The following is a 21,968-nucleotide window of genomic DNA, read 5'->3' as shown; positions in this document are numbered from 1 at the left end:
CATGCACTGCTTCAAGTCAGCCGCCGAATGGTTTGCGCGGCGCCGCATGAAGTCGAACGCACCTATTGGCAACATGAGGGCTACTTATAGCAAACAAGGAGGGTCACATGACATGAACAACCCAATGGGAAACAAGACACATGACTAAGACAACCAATCAGAACATGACACAGACAAGGGAATCACATGACTAGACAATAACCAAATGAGAGCATGACACATACACAAGGCAGAGAGACATGAGGCAAGGGAAGCATGACACTAACAGCAGGAATCAAACTACAAAATAAAAGACATGAAAACATGAACAAGAAACACAACCCAAAACACCACATTACAGTAGTCTAATATTTCTCGAAATGCTCTTCTCTAGACTTCATTTATAGCGCACTAACGAGCTGTGGACACTTATGACTTGCCTGAGGTAAATGAAATGCTATGTGACGTTTTGTTTACAAGCTGTTTTATTGGCATCTTTCCGCAGTTAAAACGCTGATTGATCGATTACATGAGGTATGAGATGTTCATTCATGTTTATTTTGCGTTAAAAATTGTATTAAAGAGGAAGAGATGATCGCGCTGCCGTTTGAACTGAGGCGTTTATAGAGCGATTTGTCACGCCACATCAAAGAGCATCAAAACGGCATTTATTGTTTGAATTTCCTGAAAAAATGACATAATTTGAAAGATGAGACTTTGTTTCTTATCAAAAGTAACAATATATAAAACTGGAAGTTTCCAATGAAGTTCCGTTCATGCAGTGGTTAAACAATGCTGTATTTGTTCGGTACACATGCGTACCAAACCAAAAGACCAAAAATTTTCGGTACAAATACATGTACCGTTACACCCCTAACTCTAACCAAGGCTCTTCTCCATGGATTGCTCAGTTTGGCCAGGAGACCAGCTCTAGGAGGAGTCCTGGTTTTTCCTAACTTCTTCCATTAAGGATAATGGAGGCTACATGCTTCTGTGAACCTTCATTGCAGCAGATTTTTTTTTTCTGAACACTTCTCCAGATCTGTATCTTTACACAATCCTGTCTCTGAGCTCTACAGGCAGGTATTTTGACCTCAGGGCTTGGTCTTTGCTCTGATATGCATTTTCAGCTGTTAGACCTTTTATTGAGAGGTGTGTGCCTTTCCTTTTTATTTTTAATAAATTTGCAAAGTTGTTGCAAAACTGCTTTGTCAGTATGGTGTATGGAGTGTAGATTGATGTGAAAAAAAGTAATTTAAAGCAGTTTAACATAAGGCAGCAACATAACACAATGTGAAAAAAAATAAAGAGGTATGAATACTTTCGCAAAGCACTGTATATATGTTTATATATATATACAGCTTTGATGAGCATAAGAGACTTAAAAAAAAACATAAAAAATCTTACTGATCCCAAAGTTTTAAGCGGCAGTGTATGTATATGGCCCGAAAATAAATGTATATAATTACTTAAATAAACAACACTTTAGACAAAATATCAACCAACTGGCACATCAGCAAAAAAAAAAAGTTTTTCTCAGAACTAACTTCCCTTTTCTGAGCTGTTTTTTCATATTTCTGTGCCTGAAAATGGCCCTTCCACGTAATATGGAAAAAGCAGTCAGTGAAATGAGTAATGTCCAAATTATTTACTGTTTCCAGTGAGATTTTAAAATGTGGATCTGATGGGCACTTCACAATCCCATGAGGCCACAGGAGAAGAGTCATCATATTAATGAATGGTCATATGACAATGCACTGCTATTAAAGTAACCACAGGTGTAATTCATCACTTTAACCGTGTGTATGACGCACTAACATCTGACAACCACAAGGTTTCACAATACTTTTTAACTTAATTTGAAACACAGGCCTATTTTTTTTTTACCTCATTTGTGAAAATTTGAATGCCAACTGGTTTAATATTTTCTAATGCAATGACATTCAAGTGTTTTTAGGATCACAGTACTTCAGGAAATGATGATCTTTCTAAGAATAGAAATTGACATGATATAGGTTTAGTAAGTCTTGGTTTTAACAAACACTTTGCCGCCCTTCCCCAAGTAAGTCCTGAAATCAATTAAAGGAGAGTTGCAACCTTCAGGCAGCCTAGTTTTAATTCCATCTGTTATCCCTTCACTGTTTCTGTTTCTCTTCATCCATTTCTCCGAGTCAATTGATTCCAGAGGCCTTTCAAGCACCCAATTAATCCCTGCTAGACTAGTCCAGTAGAGCTGGTTTAATGAATGCCAGCATAGGCCGCACTATGATTATCTCTCCTTTCCTCTCCCGTCTCTGTTTCTCCTTTCCATCCTGTGTAAACTTTAACGAATCATGCTTGAGTCCAAATTGAAATTCATTGATCAATCCATCTTGTAGCTGTGAACCAACATAAAAGCAGAAAACAGAAAGAGATAGTGAGTGAAAGATAGAGTATGTGAGGGAGAGAGAGAGATTGGAAATTAGTTTGGCTAAATCTAATCTCAGGGACATGTAACACAACTGCCAGATCTTATTTAAAAAGCAGAAATGGTCCTATCAACACTTACTCTGGAAACAGATGAGAAAGAGGGGGAAAACAGATGAGGAAAGAGGGGATAAATAGCAGAGAAATCCCACAAGAGAAATCATCTTACTGACCTTCAAGTGCCCGACCACACACACACACACACACACACGAGCCAGGCAATCAGTCACATGTAAAGGTGAAAAAAACGATGGCTGACTGATTAGCATAAAGCTATAGAAACGCTACAGCAGAGTGTGAGTGTGGTGAGGCCGTTCAATGCAAACACAATATAGAGGCTTGTACAATTTTCTCCTGATCTATAAGACTGATCTACAGACAAACAAGCACAAGGACAGTAAAGGTCCTGTTAGACCTTATCAGAGGCCTCACATCTTCATGAATCCACACACACATAGACATTGAATGTTAAGCTGCAGATTTCATTTAACAAACTGATGCAGTTTTTTTTTTTTTTTTTTTTTTACGAATATGACCGATTTTGACATTTATGGATAAACTTAGCAAACATTGGTCAGAGCCTATTCTCAGAGCCTAAATGTGTTAGGGTACCATCACAATTATTATTGCTCATAATTAGGGTTAGAGATTCACACTAAATATTAAAGTTCGTGGGTAACTTAAACATTTCTCATTTCAGATAAAATAACTAAAACTAAAACAAAAATTAAAATTAATTAAAACTACATAGACATTAAATCCAAAAAAAAAATTTAACAAAAAAAAACAGAACAAAATTTCTAAAACTTTAAAATATGTGTCACACTTTATTTTAAGGTCCAATTCTCGCTACTGACAAACTATGACTTTTGCCTCAATAAACTCCTAATTTGCTGCTTATTAATAATTAGTAAGGTAGTTGTTAAATTCAGGTATTGTGTAGGATTAGGGATGTAGAATATGGTCATGCAGAATATGTGCTTTATAAATACTAATAAACAGCCAATATGTTAATAATAGACATGCTAATAAGAAACTAGTTAATAGTGAGAATTTGTCCCTATACTAAAGTGTTACCAAAATATTAATAAAAACTGTATCAATTAGAGTAAAATAACTATCCAGATATGAAATACACGTTAAAAGAGATAGTTCACCCAAAAAGGAAAATTCTGCCATTTACTCACCCTCATGTCATTCCATAAGACTTTCGTTCATCTTCAAAACACAAAAGATTATATTTTTAATGAAATCTGACAGATTTCTGCCCCTCCACTGAAAGGCAGTTCCACCAAAACCTTGACGTTTCAAAAAGCCTCATCCAATGAGGTTTGTTCTCATGCGTCAAGTAAGTACGGATCTTCTGTTTACCATATTTGATGAGCTCTATGTATGTGCTTTAAAAGCATCAAGCAATTCCCTAGCAAACTCCCAGAACTCCTTTGCAAATGCATCCAAACATGCCACATCTTAGCATCTGCATAGTAACGGCACGGCAGGCTTCTACAACACCCTGCCATCATGAAAGCAACTTTTATATGGATGAGCTCCTCAGAAAATCGTCTGTGTGGGGAGAGAAAGATCACTGCACTTTTTGTAACTTTTTCCTCAAGTGCTTGTTTTATTTGATGATGTTAACAAGGCGAGAGGTGATACCGGATCTGTTTTCCTCCAAGCCATTTTATTGGAGTGTCAAGTCACCCGCGCAGCTCCTCAAGGACTCCTTTAGAGCGCTGCTACGAAGTCAAGGTAACAGTTAGTCTTAGCAGGAAAGCACTTACTGTAATTACCCAAATCACACCGCGTGTGCTTACAGCGCTAATCCCTGTCAGTCAAACACAGTCATTAAGCTTCCTTTTTTACCCCTGTTTCTTTTATTACGAGCTCACTTTCATCTCCTGCTCTTGCGTTTTATCTGTTTTCCACAGTCTTTAGCGTGCGAGAATTAAACCTGTTGCCTTTTCATTGTACGCCGAGTAATAAACACAACAAGAGCACCAATAAACCTGCTAAATGCTAGTTGTCAGAGAGCTTGAAATTTATTTAGCTGTAGAGAATGGGTTGGAAAATTGGTTCACGGCGTGTTCATGTACACGATAGCATCTCTCGGGAAGACTCACATTCCGATGACAATCATTAACAAGTAGACTAGCAACTTGACAGACACACCATCACTCGATTTAGATTTGTCCCCAGGCTCTGCTTTTCTTGTCGTTGTCACATTTAAACAAGCACGCGCCGCTAAACACGTGTACACACAAGCCTCTGCGTGAGGCGTTCTTTTAAACGCGATTACCGCAGTCACTTACAGCTTCGGCATATCAGATATTGCTAATATTTGACAGCTGCATCAGTTTATATTTACAAGTCCCTGCAGAGGATAAAATATCTCTCTGCTTCACATTCATTTTCAATTCTCTTTCTTCTTATAAAGGCCACTTCAGTTTCCAGAGTAATGGTGAGTGCATTTATTGCGAAGTTCTGCCTTTTAAACATTCAGTATGTCCTTTGGTTCACCTGGCTTTGGTAAGACAGCACAAGTCTCAGGCCTACATACTGTCAAATACGGCCTTCACTGGGAATTATATAACAGACTTCTCACTTCTTATTTAATTTTGCAGTCTATGAGTCAAACGTACCATTCAGTTAAATATTTAGGTCTGTTGGATGTGGCACTCATTATGGGGTGCGTGGGAATCGATGATTAACGCTGCTTAAATCCAGTTGCATAATCTTGAAATAATGGTCCTTCTATGAAATAGTCCATGCAGTGCAATGTTAACAGAGACAAATAAGGGAGAACTGCCCCTTGTGAAAGAAAAATCACAAATCAGATTTGACGTAGTTTTTAATATCTAATTTTGTATTATATAGCATTGAGAATAAATCGAGAGCAAATGGAGAAAAACTGATTTTTCTCCTGATTAATAAGAAAAGAAAAGAAAAGTAAAGTGTTTGTCATGCTGGTTTTTTGGGTTTGGATTCTTGTTGAGGTTTTCTTGTCTTTCATTTTGTATTCTCTTGTCATTGTCATGTGTTCACCTGACCCTGTCATGTGATCCTGCCATGTGGTCCTTTTGTTTATGTGTCTTGCTCTCATTGGTTCCTTTGTTGTATGTGTCACGTTCTCATTGGTTGGATTGTATCATGTGACCTCTTTGTTTGATATATATAGCCCTCATGTTTCATTGTCCATTTGTCTAGCTTTGTTTGTGTAACCACTGTTAGGTGAGTTTGTTCATGTGTTAAAATCTCCGACAATTAGCGCTTTATCAACAGTAACCAATAGGTCTGAGAGTCTAAGTCTAGTCTCTGTTCATCTTGTTTTTGTTTTTGGACTTCATTAAAACTGCACATGGGTTCTACTTCAACTTGCCTCAGTGGATTAATTACAGTGTTCTAATCTGTGGAGTTCCAGATGAAATCTCAGCTATATTAAGAGATTTGCTAAAGTCTGCAATCAAAATCATAAATATCAGATTTTGAACAAGCCAGTGAGAATTCATAAAAATTCCTAACATGTCCAAAACGTACGATTTGAAGGCGAAGCTTCATCATGAAACATTGATTTCATGGTGAGGTTTGTTTGATTAAAATCACAGTAAAAACAGTAATATTTTGAAATATTATTAAAATGAAAAATAACTGTTTTCTATTTTAATGTATTAAAAAGTCATTTATTCCTGTGATCAAAGCTGAATTTTCAGCATCATTACTCCGGTCTTAAGTGTCACATGATCTTTCAGAAATCATTCTAATATGATGATTTGCTGCTCAAGAAACATTTCTTATCATCATCATTATTATTATTATGTTGAAAACAGTTGTGCTGCTTAATATTTTTGTGGAAAAAGTGATACATTTTTTTTAAGGATTCTTTGATGAATAAAATTTTCTAAATGGCAATTTGTTTGAAACTGAAATCTTTTGTAATATTATTAATGTCTTTACTGTCAATTTAATGCATCCTTGCTGAATAAAAGTATTAATGTCTTAAAAATAATCTCACTGACATAAAACCTTTTTAATGGTAGTGTACAAACTGTCTTGAAAATGTGCTGAATTTCAACATGAACTCAAACATTTCTCATAAAATTATGCAGAATCCATTGTTCTTCTCTGGAAACTTCATTTCAGATTTAGTATGTGACTTACCAGCCTCCACAGTCAGTCAACAACACATTACTACCCACCTCATGTCTCCAGTCTTCCCTCGAACTCCCACTCTAACTGGACTTGTCCATCAGTTCATAAAAATAAATAAAAATTGTATTTACAGTAATGTACTTAGAATGGATGTCCATGGGGCAAAACATTCTGGAAGCTTTAAAAGGGAACTTGGTATTTTTATACCATTTATTCTGTATAAAAATGTATGTTGAGTTGTAAAGTTGTAATCCTATCTGAGATGAGACTACTGTACTATGTGGATGAACATATTTATCTGTGTCTTGCCCCATAGACTTCAATTGTAAGTGCATTAATGTAATGATTTTGCCTGTTTTCAGTGGTCAATTATTTTCTGTGGTATTTGACAATGCACTTAACATAAAACCTTGCTGAATTTATGTAACTCTTAAATAACATTTGGCATCAATGCCTTTCTCTTATAAGTAATGCATCAGATATGAGCTTAATAAACATTCTGAAGTCTATATTCTAAAAATGCAGAAAGGTTAGATTTAGGTGACAGAAAATGTCGAGAGAGAAAAAAGGAGATATGACTATGCAGCCATTTGCAGTTGAATGTGCGAACCGCTTTTCTTTTTGGCACCTTAATCAGTGTCAACTTTTAAACATTAAAAATATAGTAAAAACATGAGTAAGCCCACACTCAAACGAACATGAGCTTTACACGTCACTGCACGTCAGGCATATTTTCTGGCTCGATTTTGTAGCGCTCTCTCATTGTTAAATTTAACTTTCCCTCTGTCATTCACACAGAGACCTCATGACCAACACAATTAGCCTTTCACACAAATTTGAAGAAAATTGGAGAAAGTAAATGAAGTGGAGCCCTAAGTGACCAAACAGAATTAAACAAAATGACTTAAATTACCTCAGCTCTTCATAAAGCTGTATTAGGTTAGGCTTATCTACTTGTGAGATTTATTGGTAGAGATAAATTGTAGGCATGTTAAGAGAAAAGGCCAGGATAGAGGGCCAATAAAGAGGTGGGCAGATAAGCGGGGAGACGAGTGAACGCAGTGATGTGTGAAATGAGAGAGAGAGAAAGCGCAGACTGACTTGACAAGGTGTCTTAAAGCCATGATGGGATGAAAAAAGAAAAGAACGAAAAAGAGAAAGTGAGAGAGAGTTTGAATCGCTCAAGATTAAATATTCAAAGATATTTTGGCATGATAAAGTAGGGCTTTTATCAAAGTATTAGTACAGATCACAATAAGTGTATCAATGTTAAGATGCTTTGACTATTTTTTACATGGCTTTCGAGAATACTTCATTGTGATTGGACAATTGTGACCTTATGCAAGTATTTTTTGTCTAATGACACTGCATAACTGATAAAACTGTATAACTGTCACAATTTCAACTTTACTTAAAAAAAAAAAAAAAAACTACACTACCCATAATCCTGAAGAGAGATTGGCCAATCAGAAGTCACTTTTACTATGGAAACAAAAACTGCGCTAAAAGAGCTCAGCAGCAACCTCCCATTAAGCATTACAGATATATATGCATATGTTCTGTTGAAATAAACCTCAAATATAGTGTATGTTATACTCTGTTATACTTTATACTATCATGTTTTCATTTAATTAAACTGTGGTCACATTTGTGGTCAGCATGGTGAATTCACGTAACCAACCAATATTTTATAATAAACTTCAAATATATTGTGTTATACTTTATATTATACTATCATTTTTTCATTTAATTAAATTGCAGTCCCATTTTGTGGTCAGCATGGCGAATTTTGCGGAACCAGTTGCGAAACCTGTGGGGAAAATTTGTCCTCGCATGAAATTCCAGATCCTGTGGATTCCTATAAAAACGAATGAATTGATGAATGAAATGAATGAATTTTGGCCTGCAAAAATCCATAGAAGAACGGTACATGTGTCTGCACTTGCTTTCTGGGATAAGTAGTTCATTCCCTCGTAGAAGACATTAAGTACACAGTATTTGTAATAAAAAAAATATCTATTTTATTAAATAAAATGTTATTATTTGATCCATCTGGCCTTTCTGTCTTTATTTTGCGCACTACAAATTATATATTTGTGCAAAAAAGGAACTTGGGACTAAACAGTCAAATGCAGGCACCTGATGTGTGTGTCCCTTTCTTTTCTTAAGGCAAGGCCAGATCAGACTGAGCAAGAGCGTATGTACTAAAAAACACATGCCAAGACAAGCACTTGCAATATGCAAGTATGCATGCACATCGATACAGCTACTGACTCAGCAGAGGACAATCCAGTGGAAACATATGAGAGGCAAATGAAGAGAAAACACCCAATGACCCGGAGCTTTCCACATGGATGGAGTGTGTGTGTGTGTGTTTATAAGGAGCTGAGAGTGAGTGAAGCACTGGAGAACTTATGCGTAGCTGTGGCAAGCATGGAATATTTCAACAAACAAGGAACAGACCTTCTGTATGAGCTCCTGTGTGTGTGTAAGTGGTGGCATAAAGCCAAGCCCTGTCTGATGTTCCATTCTGAAAACATTTATGTTGACCTGCTAATGGCAACTATGCTGTCGTTCAAAGAGAGCGCTAAAGAAACAGAGAAAGACACAGAATTCAAAGACAGTCTTACAAATAATGGTTCCAATTAGGACCAAGGGGCTCTACCAGTCTGATGTCATTGGAGAACTCCTTTAGTTTCAACAAAGAACTTCTTATTCTCCAGTTCTGCTGTTTTAAAGAACTTAGAAACAAATACACTGATCTGAAGAGCTTACAGTGTAACATTAAGACATTTTAAATGTCAAGAATCTTCAAACAACCACCTACCTAACCCCTATCTAGCCAAATGCAACATAAGTGACCCTTCGCAAAGACCCGCCCCTCTTAGTTACTGTTGCTACGTCCAACAAGCCATGGCGCTCTCTACGCCACACATCATGTTCTCACACTGTGAAAAATATATCGCGGAGCAAAGAGGAAACTGACAAGGTGCCGACCGTCAAGACAGAGCAGGTAACTTCTGATATGAAACAAAGTCTCAGCTTTCAAATTTTGTCACTTTTTAATAAATTCAAACAATTTTGTGGCTCTTTAATGTGTCGTGACAGATCGCTGTAATGCCTCAGTTCAAGCAGCACGTGAACCAATCATCTCTTCCTCTTTACTAGATATAGCATGAATGAACATCAGAAGATATCTTGTTTCAACCGCGGAAAGACGTCAATACACACTATTTTTCAAGTTCAAGTCCACCGATGTTGAGCTACTCTCCTGTCTGGTTTGTTTGTTGGAAAAAATTGCAGATTAGGCGCAAAAGAAGATATGTCCAGGGTTCATATAAACAGAACTTTCAAAATCTGAAATCGGATTGGATTCATTCAAATTAGTGCATCTAAACATACCTAGTGTTATAGGCTAGACTAGTATATAAAACTTTTTTTAAAAATAAAAATTGGTAGATAAAATGTATCTAATAAACAAAAATGGTAAAATAATTTTATTTAAAACAATTTAAATTTTTTAAAATGAATTTTAATTGTTCTATGGTATCCACCTTTCAACAAATCCACTCATTTCCTCTTAACAAAATAGGGACTGCACCTTGTGACATCATCACGCTCTGACTTGAGAGGAGGTTGAAGCCGTGGCGATCACACAGCCCGCAAGTGTATCGAAACCAAAATCCCACACATAAGCTTCCAGGAAATATGGTCTTCACACAGATGCACACACGCAAACGTCTGAGCACAGACTTGCACACACTCACACCCACATGCTCCTGCTGTTAGCAAACAGAGTGTAACAGGGGTGAAGAGCTTTTGAATACAGAGTTCCAGCTACCTGCTGTGCACTTCAATTCCAGAACAAGACTTGAGGAGGAAAGAGAACAGAGGGCATCTTCCCTCACCTCTGCACTTTGTGTATACCTAACAAAGACAAATACAACTCCTATTTCCTAAAACTCAGGAAATCATCTATTTTTGGAAGTTGAAGTCCTGGATCAAGCCTGATCTGTTCTGCCTGGATGAACCCAAGAGCTGGCAGCAAGCTGGGCCGGCCCTTGTATAAAGAGGGTAATGGCGAGTGTTTACTGATTTGGATTGTCACTTGCCTGCAGAGATGATTAGATCTTTGTGCTACTATTAGGGTATGTAAGTTCATACTGTCTTGAATGATTAAGCTACATTTTACTGCAGAGTCTGCAAAGTTTTACACAGTTACACATTTTCTCATTTTTGTAACTGCTGCTGTTACCTCTGATAAACATCTTATGAGGCCCAGTGCTATTTCAGTGCCATTGAGATTCTATTATAGTAATTCAAATTTTTAATTTGTTTTATTTTTATATTTTACGTTTTCATTTTAATTTTAGGTAAAGTGTTTAATGTCAGTATTTTATTGTGTTTTTGGTCATTTTTATTTAATTTAGTTTATATATATATATATATATACAGGTGCACTCAAATTCTTGAATCGATTTTGCTTGACAATCCTCATAAGACTCAACCAGTTCTCTCGGTTGGTTGTGCATCTTTTTCTTCCACACTTTTTCCTTCCACTCAACTTTCTGTTAACATGCTTGGATACAGCACTCTGTGAACAGCCAGCTTCTTTGGCAATGAATGTTTGTGGCTTACCCTCCTTGTGAAGGGTGTCAATGATTGTCTTCTGGACAACTGTCAGATCAGCAGTCTTCCCCATGATTGTGTAGCCTAGTGAACCAAACTGAGAGACCATTTTGAAGGCTCAGGAAACCTTTGCAGGTGTTTTGAGTTGATTAGCTGATTGGCATGTCACCATATTCTAATTTGTTGAGATAGTGAATTGGTGGGTTTTTGTTAAATGTGAGCCAAAATCATCACAAATAAAAGAACCAAAGACTTAAACTACTTCAGTCTGTGTGCATTGAATTTATTTAATACACGAGTTTCGCAATTTGAGTTGAATTACTGAAATAAATGAACTTTTCCACGACATTCTAATTTATTGAGATGCACCTGTATATATATATATAGAATTTTGATTAATCTTTTTTTCAGTTTTAGTTATTGTAGTATATCAGCTTAAACTAAATGAAAATGAGAACTGTTGCCCTGGCAACTAACTGAAATAAAATAAGTTAAGTTTAAGTTTTAGTTTATTCACCCTCGGGCCATCCAAGATCTAAATGAGTTTGCTTCTTTACAGGAACAGATTTGCAGAAAGAAATATTTTGGATAGAGGACTCATATTTTAGCTGGAAGCAATAGTTTGAAGTTTAAAATGTCTTAATGATGGATTTGTTTCTTACAAAAATTCATTTTTTTCTCTTCATAATACATTAACTGATGTACTGGAGTGGTGTGGATTACTTGTGGATTATTGTGATGTTTTTATCAGCTGTTTGGACTCTCATTCTGACAGCACCCATTCACTGCAAGTGATCCATTGGTGAGAAAGTGATGTAATGCTACATTTCTCCAAATTTGTTCCGATGTCATCGGTGAGTACATTTCCTGCAAATGTACATTTTTGGGTGAACTATTCCTTTAATAACCCTGATCAGGCCTAGGTGAACAACACACTACTTAAGGAACTGAGAAAGCTGTTTGCACAATAATCGCTCAGGTGACTTGCTCAAAAAATTTTCCTGGAACTGATCATCCATGAACAAAGATGGCAGATTTCAGACTGTGCACTTGTGGTTGGTCCTGAGCCAGACAATCAATGGTAAATTGATTTTGATGAGAACACCAACAGATAGCCTTATCCAGTTATTAAAACACACAAAGACTGAACTTGTACCTTCCTATGCGTCTCTATGGTTTGAATTCTCTTCATCTTTCAATCTGTAGTGAGCTTTTGCATTTTTGGTGGAGCTCTCCATGTTTTCTGAGACTCACACCCTCATTCTTCCCCTCAGATGACCTCCAATCCCTATTTAAGTCTATTTGCGTCAGTGTGATTGTGTGTCTTCTCTCTTAAAATATTTAAGATGTTTTTGCTGTTAGTGTTCACCGCTGAGGTGTGCTCTGAGTACATGAGTGTGTTACAGTACACAGCTATGCTTTGCAAACTTTTAGCAATGAAACACTTAGGAGACATTATATGTTGCATTATACATGAATCTTTGCAGAAAACTCCTGAAATCTTTCACAGCAGGTCTGCACATGTACACTGTAAATCTACACTGTATAAACATGTTGCTAATGGCTTCCTGTTGCAGATGTTGAACTGCTGACACTGGTGTATCACATATTAAATGCAAGCAGTAAAAATAACATTTTCTCTGAGGCATACTGTCAAAATGCCAAAGCGGTATAACCATCATGAAAGCCTAAGGAAAAAAATGTGTCTTTGGAAGGCTGGAATTCTTGAGGCAAATAAAGAGGAAGATGTAATGAATAAAGTTTGTTTTAAAATATTCATAAGAATAAAAAAACTTTTCCCTGTTCAAAGTCAGTGTGGTATAACCTAGAGTTGGGGTACTAGGACTCGTACTCGGACTCGAGTCCGGTCTCGAGTACAATTTTTAAAGGACTCAGACTTGCCACGGACTCTGAGGCATTTTTACTCTGACTTGATTTGGACTCGAGCCTTTCGGATGTCCGAGTCCAAACGAGTCCAGGGACAGTTGACGGAAATTTCACTGACTCAATGCATTATCACGAAAGTGATATTCAGTATTTGAATGTGTTTTTAAGTCTTGACCAGTACTTGAAAGCCAACGGGTTTGTGCTCACACACCGAAAGCGCGCTCACAGAATAACGTGCCTCTCAGTCAGTGTGCGAATGCCGAGTTCTCTTTCGCTTAAGTTCTCTTAAGTTCTGTTATTGCTACACACAAAATGCCTGTCTTGGAGACTATTCATGTAAATGCAGTCGGTTTTGTCTTAAGTGAAGTTGAACAGTTAATAGAATAAGCAGACACAAACTAATTTTGATTATTCAAAATTCATATTTCATTAAAAATTATATAAAGCTTGTTTTTTATTTAGATAAAAGGTGCATTTCCTTTTCCATTCACCAAGATACCCCCACCCTTGAATTTATCAATTTTATCAAAAGAAATACGGATGTGTCAAAATATTTGATCTATGCGTCAGATCTTAAAGCAACAGCGTAAACCTGCAGCCGCTGACTGCGACATAAATGTTAAGCAAACAAAAGAAAAGGAGAAAAATCACTCACTGCTCTCGACTGAATCACTTATTAACTTTAATAAGAATCATCTATATTTAATGTATACAGTGAAGATTATTTTTACATTTATTGCATCATGAAATGTCTATTTCTGTAGAAGCCTTTACTAGACTATCTGAAAAACTTTTTTTTAAAAATGAAGAAAAAAAAAACTATTTAATTTGTATTTTTGAGTAATATATTTATTTATCATTTAGCTTGTAAGTAATACTTGGAGTGTTTACTTGCCTTCAGTAAGCTTGAGAATGTTTTATTACATTAGTTTATTATTTTTTTTGCTTTTGTATTGAATTTTTTTTAAACATAGTGACAGTTTCTAGCTTCAAAGAAAATTCATTTTTCTAACATCTTTGTGGCAATAGTTTTTATGGGTTCAAAATCACCTTGGGTGTGCATTATTTTCTAATAATTCAACGGCCCTTCATCAGTTAGCCTATTCCTTACATAATGTAATTTATTGTAATTAATGTAACTATAAATGCATTCAAAAATAAAACAGGTGTGAGTTGGCTGTGACTTATGGAAAGTATATGTAGGGCTTTTATACACAGTGTGTGCCTTTCACAGCTTCGTTTTCATCCAAGAAAAAATTCAAAATGCCCTAAGGGGTCCGTCTACTTTGGCGTCCATTTATTTTTCTGTAAAGGTTAAAACAATGTTAAGATACTAATAAATAATAGTGTTTCGTTGGACTCGGACTCAGCTGTTTGTGACTCGGACTTGAGTCCGACTCGGTCCATTTTGGACTCGATTGGTTAAAGACTCAGACTCGACTTGGGTGGACTCGAACCCCACTAGTATAACCATCATGCAGAACACGATTTTAGTTTTAATGTAAGTATAAAATATACTGTATGTAACTACTAAATATTACACAAAACACAAACAGGAAATTACGTCACAAAGAGGATTTTTTTAATGTCAGAGATAATTTAACATGAAAAAATGGAAATTGTGAAACCCTAAGAAATTGCCATGATACTCCTAAAAAAAATTTAAACAATGTTACACTTCATTTAAAAAAAATATGAAAATGTTATTAAAAAATATACAAACTTTTTACCTAATTGATGGTTTTTGTGTGTACAATGAAAATATGACTACTTTTTACTTCAAGGTTGCACCACTTGACATGTTTAACCATTATTTCAATAAACTTTTACCTGAAAATGGTACAACAATCCTTTTAAGTCAATTTGAAACTAACATGAATTTAAACATTGGACTTAAAAGAACTTGACGTGTGTTTTAATTTTGAGTCTTTTTGGGTAATCGTGTGCGTTCTGTCAGTGACCCAGAAGCCAATTTTGCTTTTGCATTCAAACAACATATATTTCATGTTTATTTGTGTAATGTTTCTCACAATACATATCGTTTCAAAGCAGCTTTACAGAAGAGACACCGGCGACTAAGCCATTTACGAGGGACACAGCTGCTCAAAAACTGTGTGTGATGGTGTCAGTGGCCTTTTTGCAGTAAGTGTGTTTATGTCAGAAATTAGACACAGTGTCCCATTTCCAGCAACAGAGGAATTCAGTCCAGACCAGAGCAAAGGCTAGCTGAACGGAACTCTCAACAGCACATGTCTAGAAAGTGTGCGGTCAAAAAAAGAAAACAGTCAGACAAGGAAGATCATGAGCCAAATAAAAGACAAAGTGATAGTGAAAACACAAAACCAGAATGATGAAAAGAAATGATTAATAAAGGAATAAACATTCAATAAACAGCCTACAGAAGATTGTGTGGATTCGCAAACTCCTATTGTATGGGTAAAAAGAGAGTGTTAATAGCTGCGTTTCCACTGTCAGGCCAAAAGCGAGCGAGCGAGTGTCAAATAAATGCAGCGAGTGTCTGAAATAACTTACGATTGTGACCCGATGGGAATTCTGATCACCGTATTAGGCAGAAATGTATTATATTCGATGCTAAAGGCTACATATGCTAACCATCGCCATTATAAATAACACGTTATGCTTATGAAAATACCAGAGACAGCATGAAGAACTTATATATGATTATAATCATGTATTTATTTGGTGTTATATTTGTTCTGTCTCTTCTCTGATTTGTTTGTTTGCAGTGTAGTTATGTGATAAATCTACATAGGTCCCTATAGTAACAGCTTGAGCGCAAGCCTGATGACATTAGACACTTGTTTACAACAACTGAGAGCCAGTGTGGAAAAAGAAGACAGAAAACTGGAAATTATGCCTCTGTTCATCATGTCCATCATGACATCTCACTACATTGCTGAACTCACAAGGCGCATCAGCCATAAGCATCAGAGACAATGTATTTACTGTGTCCGAAAACACTAATTCTTTCACTTATTCAATATTATGAGCAAATTAAATGCATGTAACCCAAAATTAATGGGACACTATATACACCACCATTCAGAATGTTGGGGTTGGTAAGATTTTTAAATATTTCTGAAGAAGTTATGCTAATTCTGCATTTATTTGATTAAAAATACAATAAAATCTATAATTGTAACGGGGCGAACTAGACGAGAGACGTGCGGATCCATCTGCAAAGCTTTATTCTTAAACAGTCAAAACAGTCAAGGGTCGGACAATGGCAAACAGGTATTTAGAGGGCAAGACAGAAGAGTGATCCAATAAACAGGTGTAGGTCAATCAACGGCGAACATAATCCAAAGGATGAGGCAGGCGAGTAATCCACAGACAGATATTAACCCAGGCGAGGTGCGAACAGAATCCAAACAACAAGACAAGAGAGAAATCCAAGACAGGCAGGTTATCAGGAACAGACAATCAGGACTAGAACTAGGAACTAGACTAAACTCAGACAGGATACTGGCTCCGTAAAGTGCTACCACTAAAAGAGTGATAAACGCAGACAATACTCAGCGATTAGAGAAGGATTTGAGTGGTTGTTATATAGTGTGTGTGTGATTGGCTGCAGGTGAGTCCAATCAGTGCAATGGAGCATGGGAAATGTAGTCCAGGGTGATGTGCAACAGTTTGTGTGGTGTGAGAGTCAGTGTAATCAGAAGGCGACCTCTGGTGGCGAGCAGACGGAAGACCACGGACCGGATTCGTGACAATAATACTATGACATATTATTACCATTTAAAACCACTGTTTTGAATTTTGATATATTTTAAAATTTAATTTATTCCTGTGATGAAAAGTTGAAATTTCAGCATCATTACTCCAGTCTTCAGTGTGTCACATGATCCTTCAGAAATCATTCTAATATGCTGATTTGATGCTCAACATTTCTTATTATTTTTAATGTTGAAAACAGTTTTGCTGCATAATATCTTTGGTGAATATAAAGTACACGCTGCAATCAAAGAAAAAAAAAAAAACTAAAATCTAATCTGACTGCCTAGAGAGTAAAAACATTTAAAAATCTGATTTTATTCAGATTTGAAACCACTTATGGATGTGGTTTGGATCAGGTTTGTGACAATTAGGCTTCATGTGCTAAACAATTCAAGTCGGATGTGCCATAAAAATCTGAACAATGCCTTTGATTCATACTTTGTGAATCTAAAAACAGCAAAATTATGATGCTATACTCATTTCAAGTATATTTTCTTCATTAAAAAAATGAACCCCAATGTTTATAGGCCCAGTAGTCCAGTCTTAGTTCACTTTAACCCTTCATTCAGACTCTTCATATCAAGAACTGCATAGGAAAAACACGTATCACACACATAAATACCCACACCTTTAATGATCTTATCTTGGCTCCTTGTTATCAGTTTGAGTAATTAGCTGAAGTTCACAAAACAAAACCACCCGCTCTCTGCCCAAACACACACAGCAGAAGTCACACATCTGCCCACATGAAACAGCTGCTATCTTTCTTTAAAATCTGCTGCTATAAAGGGAAAGGCAGAAAGGTGGTTGGGCATCAGAGCCAATCAGCTATGAAATGGTTCCATTCCACTGACGGCGGCCACAACATTAGCCTTGAGTGAGCACAGTAACTTCCTTTCAGCCCTAAAACGTCCCTTCATGGAGGTTAACAGCAGGAAGAGATGAGAAATAGAGCAGAAAAGGAGAGATAATGAAGGAGAGACAAAGGAAGAGAGAGAGAACTCAAGCAAGAGCACCCAATCTGCCGGTCCCGCTTTGCCACCTGTCAAAATCGTGGGAATTTACTAACCAAATGTAAGCAATCAGTGTAAACATCGGCTAGGCCATGGAAGGCTAACCATGGTCAGAGTCCCAAAATCAACATGGGCATTAAAAAACTGAGTGCCAAAGTAAAGACGCAGACACCACCTCTCAGACTGCAGCTGCTGCTACACACACACTTATCAAAGACCGCTTGTAAGCGAGTGCTAATCTTCAACGAACACGCTTGTACCTTCGTTAGAACCTGAAATCATCAGTCGACAGCTAAATTAGATGATGGTTTTGTTTAGCGATGGCTCTGCTTTCTCAGTTACTTCCTCTTCCTTTGAAAAAAATACAGAAACAAATAAGTGGGTTCTCCGAGACGGGCTCGTCCTTTTCTCGGTCCTCACCCGCTAGATCCGCGGCTCTCTCTCGGGGTTCGGAAGCCCGCGCTGCGGTTTCTTCCCCCCGGAGGGAGAGTCAGGCACTCTCGGGGAACCATGGTTACATACGTAACCTAGAGACGTTTTGTTGGCTCAGCAAGTCTTGTAAGCTAGATATAATCTAAATTAGTCCTTATCATAGCATAAAATGAGATATGCAACTTATCCTGTACTGCTATTCAGAATCTGCAGTGCCATGGAAAAAGAAATTATATTTAGCTGAGTTGCGAGTTTGCGATGTGAATTGAATTTCATGAGAGAGACTAGGTGCCATGAAATAACATGAAGACAATAAATGCACGACACATTTTTTCATTGTGTCGTTCTTACTGGTTGCATGTAACAACAAATGTAAAACACAAGCATAGTCCAATTCATGAACAAATGATACTCATGAGAAAGTGCTTTTCAAAGAATCAAAGACTCAGATAGTCTCACATATCAATCTCAAGCTTATTGCGTTGATTCAATCTAATGCAAGGGTTTTCCGAACAGGGGGTTCATAAGTTGATGAAAAACCAATCATTCATTAAATTATAACAATGTAAAATTAAAATAAATATAATAAAAATAAAGTTTAAAATATAAAAAATCACTAAAACAAAAAAAAATCGTTAAAAATTAAAAATAATATTTATTTTTAATATGCAAAAAGGATTGGGAATCCCTGGTCTAATGACTCGCTTGCCCACTGAATCATTTAAAAGAACATATGACTTGTCCGACCTGAAATCAACAACTAATGTGTTTTGTCTACATTTAAAAGCAATTTAAAAATAATAATTAGTAGGAAGCTAATTATTAACTTGTAAGAGTCTAATTCAGTGTAAATACTGACTGGCTGCTAGTATGACAACATATGACTGTATATAATAAAATATCCACTTTTTAAATGTTTATTTATTATAAAATGGGCTGACTTTATATATATATTTTTTATTTATATATCATGATTATAAAAACCTGATTTAAAGGCTGATGCTAAAATAAATTACTTTTGTAGATTAATATAAAGTGTGCCATATGAGTTTACTTAAACTCATTTTATTTTAAAACAATGTAATAAAATAAAATAAAAACACAGGGGAAAATGGGATGAGTTTGTGTGGACAGTGAGCAGCCAATAATATAAACAATATATATAAACAATATTTTTGCAATAATGTTTCAAAGGGTGCACCTCATGAGGTTGAATAGGACATCCGGAGTGTGCAAAGTCAGAATCTAGACCAAAGGTGGCAACTTTCAAGACGCTCAAACATAAGATAGTTTAGATTTTATGAACATTTTTGGTTACCACATTTTACTGTTATTTTACAGTTTTTGATGTCTTTACTATTATTCTATAAGTAGCTGTGCCCAAACCTTTAAATAAATATATTATTTCATGTAGTACATAGTTAGGAGTGTTTTACAAATCTGATGAAGGATAATCTAAAAGCACAAGGCTTTTGGAGAACTCAGGATGTCTCAAACTTATCATGAGCAGGTTTCCTCACATGACTGTCTGTCGAGGGAACAGGGTGTAACTCTGACCCTCCCTTTTTTCAGAAGCACTCCAGTCAGTCAATCAGTTTGTCAGTGAACTAATAATAACAACAACACCCATGCACCCACATAGACACTCACAAACACAGAAAAATGACACATGCACTGTATGCACAGTAACACAAGCCAAGGCAACAGGCAAACTGCTCCTTTAAGAATGAGAAAGTGAAGGGGGCACTATGAGGGAGAGGGAGGGAGAACATGCATTCAAAACGGCAGAATGTCAAATCGCCGCGTTATGCTTGTTCTTCAGAACTCCCAGTGTGCGGTTACATCAGCTGAGCAAAGGGAGCGAGAGAGAGAGAGAGAGAGAGAGAGAGAGAGACAGAGAGAGAGAGAGAGAGAGAGAGGTGGAAATAGGGCATTTCACAGGAGCCTACCTCACACACAGCTGCAGGGGAGGCAGGTGGCAGTTTGTCCCCTTCTGTCCTGCGGCGGAGACCCCACACCAGCAAGCCTTGGGAGGGAGGTCAGTGTCCCGGTGCACTTTTTCCTCTTCTGTCCTGATATCTGTCTTCCTGCACCCTGTTGCACTGCGGTCACCGCATTGCTGCAAAGTTTGACAAACTTTCAAGTGACTGTCAACACAGAAGTGAGAGCGAGAGAGGCTGGACGGAAAGTTTTAAAGGAGACGAGTGAAAAAAAGAAAAGTTCAAACTGAAGCGGTTTAAATTTCCTGAACTACCTTGCACGCTCTCTCTCTCTCTCTCTCTCTCCCTCTCTCTGTCTCTCTCTCTCTCTCTCTGTTCGAGTTGTACCAGAGGCAGTGAGCTGGCTGAATCAGGACGGCAAGAGCCATCTGTTAAAACACGCCTGCCTCTTTTGCTTTACTCACATTCTCCCTCAATCACTGAGCGACCGAGGGAAGAGGAGGAGGAGGGGGAGAAAAAGAAAGAGAGATACTGAAAAAGAGAGGCTGTACTGCCTGCTGGTACCCAATCTGAACACACAAACACTCGCATAGGGCAGCACAGGCGGAGCTTGCGGACTGAGTGAGTGAAAGGGGAAAGCTTGGCTTCGGTGTGCAGTATTTATGGTTTTTCATTTTTTTATGGTTATTCATGTGGCTTCTACCTTCTGGGCTTAATAGTGTGAGGAGCAGCGCTTCAGAAGCAGCTTCAAGTGCACACATTTATTATAAGTCCTACAACTTATATTAATACAGACAGACGTGTCACATACATTCAAATGTATCCCATCAGTTTTTAGGCCAGGTGGATTTTGAATTCAACTGTCAATTCTGAATGCAAGAAAATATTTTTAACTTTGATGATAAAAATAATAAACTTTTGATTTATTTAATTCGTTTTTATAAATTATTTTAATTTATTTTTAAAAACAAATGTTTTGTCATGGTTTGATTCTTTACAACTAAACTAATAAAGCTTACAGTAACAAATCAGTGTTGTTAAATCAATTTAGAATTTTGAGAGAATTTTATATAGTAAAAAAATCATTAATTTTTTTTTTCCTTTGGTCATGTCTTATGTAGGAAAAGAAGTGAGTCAGGGATATATATTATCGTTCAAAAGTTTGGTTATGATTTTTTTTTTATGTTATGAAAAAAAGTCTCTTACACTCACCAAAGCTGTATTTATTTGATCAAAAAAATACAGTAAGAACACTAATCATGTAAAATAGTATTACAATTTAATTTAACTGTTTTCTGTTGTAATATATTTTAAAATGTAATTTATTCCTGTGATGCAAAACTGAATTTTCAGCATCATTACTCCAGTCTTCAGTGTCACATGATCCTCCAGAAATCATTCTAAGATGCTGATTTACTGTTTAAGAAACATTTCTTATCAATGTTTAAAACCTTCTTTATCCTTCTTAATATTTTTGTGAAAACAGTGATACATTTGTTCCAGGATTCTTTAATTAACAGAAAGTTTAAAAGAGCAGCATTTATTTGAAAAAAAAAAACAAATCTTTTGTAACATTATAAATGTCTTTACTGTCACTTTTGATCTATTTAATGCGTCCCTGCTCAATAAAAATTTACGTTTCTTTAAAAAAATTACTGGCCCCAAACTTTTGAACAGTATTATAGACTGTGCACTAACAGGTATGCCACCCCTGATTACGAGATCTCTAAGCTAG

General features: G+C 36.6%; 1 protein-coding gene across 2 annotated transcripts in view; it reads right to left on the bottom strand.

Annotated features, from left to right (window-relative positions):
- LOC107705722 (extracellular sulfatase Sulf-2-like) overlaps nucleotides 1-20,566 on the bottom strand; it is a 149,777-nt gene extending 129,211 nt beyond the window's left edge. For both annotated transcript variants that reach the window (XM_016509152.1, XM_016509153.1), the window contains exon 1: nucleotides 20,243-20,566. The gene's annotated coding sequence lies outside the window, so the exon portion shown is untranslated. The remainder of the gene's footprint in view (nucleotides 1-20,242) is intronic.
- Between the last annotated feature and the right edge of the window lie 1,402 nt (nucleotides 20,567-21,968).

Source organism: Sinocyclocheilus rhinocerous, unplaced genomic scaffold (genome assembly GCF_001515625.1).
Source record: "Sinocyclocheilus rhinocerous isolate Xijiao unplaced genomic scaffold, SAMN03320098_v1.1 scaffold263, whole genome shotgun sequence".
Taxonomy (NCBI): Eukaryota; Metazoa; Chordata; class Actinopteri; order Cypriniformes; family Cyprinidae; genus Sinocyclocheilus; species Sinocyclocheilus rhinocerous.
This window is presented reverse-complemented; position numbering and strand designations above follow the sequence as displayed.